Here is an 8,513-nt window from a genome sequence, read left to right on the forward strand (position 1 = left end):
ATATGGGAGTTCCACACAGGGAAGATGATCCCCATAATATTTGTCTTTGAAAACTAAGTACCTAACAATCAGTGGGGCCAGACATCTGTAACTTTAAAAATTAGCAGGCTTAGCTCTGGTAATGCCACAAGGATGATAGGAAACAGAGTCATCACCCTTAAAGAGACAATATAGCAAAGAGCCCCATGGAGGTATGGCAAAGAAGCAGGAGTTTGAAAAACACCTGATGTATATGGGAAAGATATTTATTTACTAATAAGAGCAAGTGATGGCAGGACAGGGATCATTGGGGGACTTCTGGGAATAAAAGAGTTAGCAAGCAACATTTCCCTCCTCCACAACCAGCCTAGACACAAAGACACCTGTGGAGACCAGTATAGCACCAACAATTGCTGCATAATTTGCAATGGCTTACCCTGCTCCCATTCTTCTCAAACATCCTTGCTCCATCCCAGCCTGACAGCAGTTTTTATGGACAGCTGCAGGTCCCCTCACATAACTGACCATTGTGGACCTTGCTGGCATTGTATGCTCTGCTCCCACATTCTCCTGTGCACCTGTTTCCTCCAATACAACCTCTTTAATATCCTCTTGTCCAGAATCCATCCAAAGCAGTAGCACAAGTCTGGCGGTATGCAAGAGCCCCAAAAGGTTCCGGCACCACTCTGAAGTGACTCCCTGCTCCAGGGAGAGGCAAAGATAACCACACAAATAAGTCCAAATGCAGCCCCAGCAGTGACTTGAGGGCAGATATTAGATCTGACTACAGACCCCAGCCACCAATTAAAGCTTCACATAGGGAAAGTGCCTTGCAGTTTGGTGCTCCTACATCTCTGCCAAATGCCTGGTCTGACTCAGATCAAGCGCAAAACAGTCCTAGACTGGCCCATTGACAACAAGGGACAAAACTATGACCACAACAGGCAAAGAGAGCCACTACAGACAACTGGACTGAGGCAAACCCTTCTCAGGCAAAACAGTAGGTTGCACACAGGACACATATGGGACACCCCTAAAGTACCAGGTTCTGGTGAACAGGGGACTTTGTACTTCAGGGCACAATAATATTTCTTCCTCACAAGGCCACTATTTGCAAGGTCAGGAGACATAATTGACTTTCCTACAATACAGAAATGTATGCAGAAAGTTAGACAAAATGAAGAGAAAAAATAAAAAAATATCATGGGTGAAAAACTCACTAACTGAAATTAAAAATAATCTAGAAGGAATAAATAGCAGACTAGAGTAATCAGAACAGATCAGTGACCTGGAGGACAGAGTAATGGAAAGCAATCAAGATGAACAGGAGAGGAAAAAAAAATACATGTAAAAATAATGAAAATAGAGTAAGGAAACTTAGTGACAGCAACAAGGGTGATAACTTTCACATTATAAGGATTCCAGAGGGAGAAGAGAAAGAAAAGGGGTTATAAAAATGCATTTAAATAAATAATAGCTGAAAACTTCTTGAATCTGGGGAAAGAAACAGAAATCCAGACCCAGAAGGCACAGAGGATCTCCAAAAATTAAGCAGGTCCACACCAAGACATGTACTAATTAAAATGGCAAAAATACAGATAAAAATAATTTTAAAAGCAGCAAGAGAAAAGAAAATAGTTACATAGTTACATACGGAAAACCCCAGAAGACTATCAGCTGATTTTTCAGCAGAAACTTTGCAGGCCAGAAGAGAGTGACATGTTATATTCAATGTGCTAAAAGAAAAAAAAAAAATTTGCAACCAAAAATGCTCTATACAGAAAAACTATTACTCAGAGTAGAAAGAGATATAAAAGTTTCTCAGACAATTAATCACCACTAAACTAGTCCTACAAGAAATATTAAAGAGGACTCATTGAGTGGAAAGGGAAGACCATAATTAGAAGTAAGAAAAGTAGGAAATACAAAAGCAGTAAAATTAAGTATATTTATAAAAATTAGTCAAGGAATTCCCAAATAGAAGGATGTAAAGTAGGACACCACACACTTAAATAATGGGCACTGGGGGGGGAGTAAAGAATGGGTTCAAACTTAACTGGCCATCAACTGAATGTAAACTACTACATGTGCCAGATGTTATATATTAGTAAAATACAATGGTAACCACAAACCAAAAACCAGTAATAGGTATACAAAAGAATAAAGAGAAAAGAATACAAGTATATCACTAAAGAAGCCAATTTATCATGAGAGAAGAGAGCAAGAGAAAAAAGGAACCCAGGAAAACTACAAAAACAACCATAAAACATGTAGCAAAATGGCAATAGATGCATACCAATAATTACTTTGAATGCAAATGAAAGAAACTCTCCAATCAAAAGAAATAGGATGCAGGAATGTTTAGAAAAGCAAGACCCATCTATATGTTGCCTACATGAAACTCATTTCAGACCTAAAGACACATGCGGACTGAAAATGAAGTCATAGAAAAGCAATTATCATGCAAATGGAAGAGAAAAGAAAACCAGGGTAGGAATAATTATATCAGACAAAATAGACTTTAAAACAAAGACTGTTACAAGAGGTGAAGAACACTATCTAAAAATTAAAGGAAAGATCAAACAAGAAGATATAACAATTATAAATATTCCATGCACTGAACATGGGCACACACAAATAAAGCAGATAATAATAAACATAAAAGAAGCAATTGATAGTAATATAATAGTAGTAGGAGATTTTAATATCCCACTTACATCAATGGATAGATTATCCAAACAGAATGTTAACAAGGAAATAGTGGCTTTGAATGACACTTTAGACCAGATGGATCTAATAGAAAATTCAAAACATTACATACTAAAACAGAATGCACATTCTTTTCAGACACACACAGAACATTCTCCAGAATAGATCACATGTTACACCACAAAACAAGTCTCAACAAATTAAAAAAGATTGAGTCAGACCATGAATCCTTTCTGACTACAACATTATGAAATTAGAAATCAACCACAAGAAAAATCTGGAAAGAATACAAATACATGGAGTTCAACTAACATGTTACTAAGCAATGAATGAGTCAACCAAGAAATCAAAGAGAAAGGAAAAATATAGGGAGACAACTGAATATGATAATATCACAGTTCAAAATCTTTGGGATGCAGCAAAACTGGTCCTAAGAGCAAAGTATATAGCAATACAGGCCTACCTCAAAAAGCAAGAAAAATGTCCATAATACCCAAGACAATCTACAGATTTAATCCAATTCCTATCAAAATACCAATAGCATTTTTCAGAGATTTTTCTATTCTTACCAAATTATTTATTTATTTATTTATTTATTTAATGGCATTTCTATGACTATGAACTTACATATATTTATTTTATATTTTGAGTTATAATTCAATACAACCTAATTTAATCAATTACTCGGATTTTCCAACATTGGCCTTTGGGAGCCTTTTCATTGGTTTGTGTGTTCTGGTATTTTTCACGGAACTAGAAAAAATAATATTAAAATTTCTATGGAAACATAATGACCCCAAATAGCAAAAACAATCTTGAGAAAGAAATACTTATAGAGAGAAAACTGATCAAAGACAAGAAAGATAATAGTCACATTAATCAACACTAAGTCAGACTCAGTGAATCCAAGTCTGATTTGTTCCCCACACCTTTCTTACTGTATACTGAGAAAATTTTCAGACCCACATTGTTTCATAATTGGTGATAGATTTTGATATAGTAATTTCTGTTGTAATTAGAAAAGTAATAAACTCAGTGAATCCAAAAAGACATAGCAATATATTTTTTTTTTCTTTAGACACTCCAAAGATCCGGAGTTAGAATTCTCAAAACTATTGAGCTAAGTTCCACATTAATGAAAGCACATACTTAGTATATTCTCAGAAAACATTGGCAAATGCTTATTTGTCAGTGATACTGTACTTTGTTCTGGGCATTCAATTTAATTTGAGGAGTGTACTGCTTCAAAATAATCATGTTGAAAAAAATGATAAAAATAAATGAAGAGTTTAATTCTGCATATTCATATAAGATTTCTCAAAGGAAAGTAGAAAAAATAACAAAAGTATTTCAATGTTTTACTTAGAACCTTGCATATTCAGTTCAGAATAAGCCAGGTAAGATTAATTAAGGGGAAGCTTGGGCCTGTGTATTCATAAACTTAAATTTCAAAAAATTATTATAAGAAAGAATTCAGATTGATAGGTTAAGATAAAATTAAAAATTCACAACACACTCAAGAGCTAAGGTTTTTTAAACAATTGAGAGTAAAAAAAAAAAAAAATTGAGAGGGTGCCTGGGTGGCTCAGTGGGTTAAGCCTCATGCTCAGATCATGATTTCAGAGTCCTGGGATAAAGCCCCACCTTGTCCTCTCTGCTCAGTGGAGATCCTGCTTCCCCCCTCTTTCTCTGCCTGCCTCTCTGTCTAGTTGTGATCTCTCTCTCTGTAAAATAAATAAATAAAATCTTTTTAAAAAATTGAGAGTAGATATTAGAAATAAATGCATAACCTAAAAAGAATAATTAACAACTATTCTTTTTTTTTAATTTATTTATTTTCACCATAACAGTATCTTTATTTTTTCACAACACCCAGTGCTCCATGCAATCCATGCCCTCTATAATACCCACCACCTGGTACCCCAACCTTCTCTTAATAAAACAACATTTTATTGATTACTTTAAAATTCAATTTTATAGCTAAGGGATGGCTCGGTGGCTCAGTCAGTTAAACATCTGCTTTTGACTCAGGTCATGATCCTGGTATCCTGGGATCAAACCCCATGTAGGGCTCCCTGCTTTCACTTTCTCTCTGTCTCTCTCCCTATCATTCTCTCTCTCTCAGATAAATAGATAAAATCTTTGAAAAATAAAATTTTATTTTAGAGCTAAAAGTTATGTGATATATTCATGAGACTTCTTGGTTAGTCTCATTGGCTAGTCAACAATAAGTGATTAAACCACAACTCAAATTACTACTTGAGACTAACTACAAAATTGACCTTAAAAGAAATAGGTCTTCCATTTTGTTATGGTTGTTCCCTTTGTTCTTTTCTTCAGAGATGTCTTAGTTTTAAATAAAGACAAGTGCTGGGGTGGCTGGGTGGCTCAGTCAATAAGAATCTGCCTTCAGCTCAGGTCATGATCCTAGGGTCCAGGGATCAAGCCCCTCATTGGACTCCTTGCTTGGTGAGAGGCCTGCTTCTCCCTCCCCCCACTCTGCCTCTTGTGTTCCCTCTCTCACTGTGTCTCTCTCTGTCACATAAATAAAAAAAATTAAAAAAATAAAATAAAAAAAATCTTTAAAAAAATAATAAATAAATAAAAGCAGGTATCTAACCTCTTCTTTCTTTAGTAATAGATTTGCATACTGAAGGCCCAGTTTAAAGGTAAGGTATTCATTGATTCATTGACCCACAGTTTTTTATTTGGCATGTAAAGTGTTAGAATATTCTCTAATTCTACTTTTTAGAAGTGCTGTGATTTGCTATTTTGGAATGTGTTTTTACAGAAATACTTTAAATTTTGTTGAATAAATGCCCAAAGAATTTCTAATGTAAATATTCTCAATATATATACATAAAAAATATATGCCTAGGATAATTGATTATGATGGCTCTTTCAATAAACAATCTAAATAATTTAACACACACACACACACACACACACACACACTGGGAAATATTGAAATAGAGTATTAAAACACCAATATCATTTTACCCAGGACTTTTTTAAAAAATTTATTTATTTTCAGCATAACAGTATTCATTATTTTTGCACCACACCCAGTGCTCTATGCAATCCATGCCCTCTATAATACACATCCTAACCTCCCACCCTCCTGCAACTTCAAACCCCTCAGATTGTTTTTCAGAGTCCATAGTCTCTCATAGTTCACCTCCCCTCCCAATTTCCTCCAACTCCCTTCTCCTCTTTAACTCCCCATGTCCTCCATGCTATTTGTTATGCTCCACAAATAAGTGAAACCATATGATAATTGACTCTCTCTGCTTGACTTATTTCACTCAGCATAATCTCTTCCAGTCCTGTCCATGTTGCTACAAAAGTTGGGTATTCCTCCTTTCCGATGGAGGCATAATGCTCCATCATGTATATGGACCACATCTTTCTTATCCATTCGTCTGTTGAAGGGCATCATGTTTCTTTCCACAGTTTGGCGACTGTGGCCATTGCTGCCATAAACATTGGGGTACAGATGGCCCCTCTTTTCACGACATCTGTATCTTTGGGGTAAATACCCAGGAGTGCAATTGCAGGGTCATAGCGAAGTTCTATTTTTAATTTCTTGAGGAATCTCCACACTGTTCTCCAAAGAGGCTGCACCAACTTGCATTCCCAACAACAGTGTAAGAGGGTTCCCCTTTCTCCACATCCCCTCCAACACATGTTGTTTCCTGTCTTGCTAATTTTGGCCATTCTAACTGGTGTAAGGTGATATCTCAATGTGGTTTTAATTTGAATTCCCCAGGACTTTTATTCAGAGACATTTAGAGTGATCTTTAAATTCTGTACATTCCTAAATTGTGTTATTCTTAATTGTTCTTAACTTTCTGCTCTTTCTTATAATGGCAAGCATCAGTTTGTTTTGTTAAAAGAGTAGATCCCCTGTTAAGTCTTCTTACCACAATAATTTTAACAAAAAATACAGCCATTTATTTCATGAAGTATTATATAGGAACTTAAAATAGTGGGACAAATGTATATTTAATTACCTTAAAAATTCTGAAATCTCATAATCTAAAGAAAATAAGTAGAACTATTCATATAATAATATCTGTTTTTTATCTTAAAGAAGAACAAAAGTAGAGTTCATGTCAATGAGAGTCATTCTCATGTGTCCACTACCAGACAATTAATTTTCTCATTTCATAACCAGCTTCACTCAAAGAAATTTTCAATTGTCAATCAGAATAATTAGTCTACAATTTAAATGTCATCATGATGCACTCATGCTTGAAGATATATCTTCTTATAATTAATTTTAAACTCAGCTGGACACACCCTTACTTAAATAGCTTCAGCTTCTACCACATTCATACTATGTTGTACCCAGATGCAACCTTACTATCTTGGAGAAATTTTCTACTTTTTGCTGTGTGGACTTTCTGAACATATGCTAAGCTCTCAATATTAATCAGTTTGTAGGATAATTTGCCCTACACCACATTTCCATTTGGATAAAATATTCTTGAACATATGATTTACATTGTATCCCTATATGATCTATTATTACAACAAATACTTCTTTTAGCATAAATTTAAAAACATTAATTGAATTGCATATTTAATTGTCTTGTTGTTCTGTTAGATTGTAAACTCTTTAATGCTTGGTGCTGCCATTTTCTTGTTCAGTATTTTAGTATTAGTGCATGTCAGAATGCATTAAATATATATTACTAGATAGTAAGTTGTGGCAGACTTTTTTAGGCGCTGAAGATTGGGTAGTTTACAAGATCAAAAAAAGCCACTCAGAGAGCCCAGAAATAGACCCTCAACTATATAGTCAACTAATCTTTGACAAAGCAGGAAAGAATGTCCAATGGAAAAAAGATAGCCTCTTCAACAAATGGCATTGGGAAAATTGGACAGCCACATGCAGAAAAATGAAACTGGACCATTTACTTATACCACACAGGAAAATAGACTCAAAATGGATGAAGGACCTCAATGTGAGAAAGGAATCCATCAAAATCCTTGAGGAGAACACAGGCAGCAACCTCTTCGACCACAGCCACAGCAGCTTCTTCCTAGGAACATTACCAAAGGCAAGGGAAGCAAGGGCAAAAATGAACTATTGGGACTTCATCAAGATCAAGAGCTTTTGCACAGCAAAGGAAACAGTTAACAAAACCAAAAGACAACTGACAGAATGGGAAAAGATATTTGCAAAGGACTATCAGATAAAGGGCTAGTATCCAAAATCTATAAAGAACTTAGCAAACTCAACACCCAAAGAACAAATAATCCAGTCAAGAAATGAACAGAGGACATGAATAGACATTTCAGCAAAGAAGACATCCAGATGGACAACAGACACAAGAAAAAGTGCTCCACATCACTCGGCATCAGGGAAATACAAATCAAAACCACAGTGAGATACCACCTCACACCAGTCAGAATGGCTAAAATTAACAAGTCAGGAAACATGCTGGCGAGGATGTGGAGAAAGGGGAGGCCTCCTACACTATTGGTGGGAATGCAAGCTAGAGCAACCACTCTGGAAAACAGCATGGAGATTCCTCCAAAAGTTGAAAATAGAGCTACCCTATGACCCAGCAATTGCACTACTGGGTATTTACCCTAAAACTACAAATGCAGTGATCCAAAGGGGCACATGCACCCAAATGTTTATAGTAGCAATGTCCACAATAGCCAAACTATGGAAAGAACCTGGATGTCCATCAACAGATGAATGGATAAAGAAGAGGTGGTATATATAAATAATGGAATACTATGCAGCCATCAAAAGAAATTAAATCTTGCCATTTGAGACAACTTGGATGGAACTAGAGGGTACTATGCTT

This window comes from Neovison vison, chromosome 11, assembly GCF_020171115.1.
Source record: "Neovison vison isolate M4711 chromosome 11, ASM_NN_V1, whole genome shotgun sequence".
NCBI classification, from domain to species: domain Eukaryota; kingdom Metazoa; phylum Chordata; class Mammalia; order Carnivora; family Mustelidae; genus Neogale; species Neogale vison.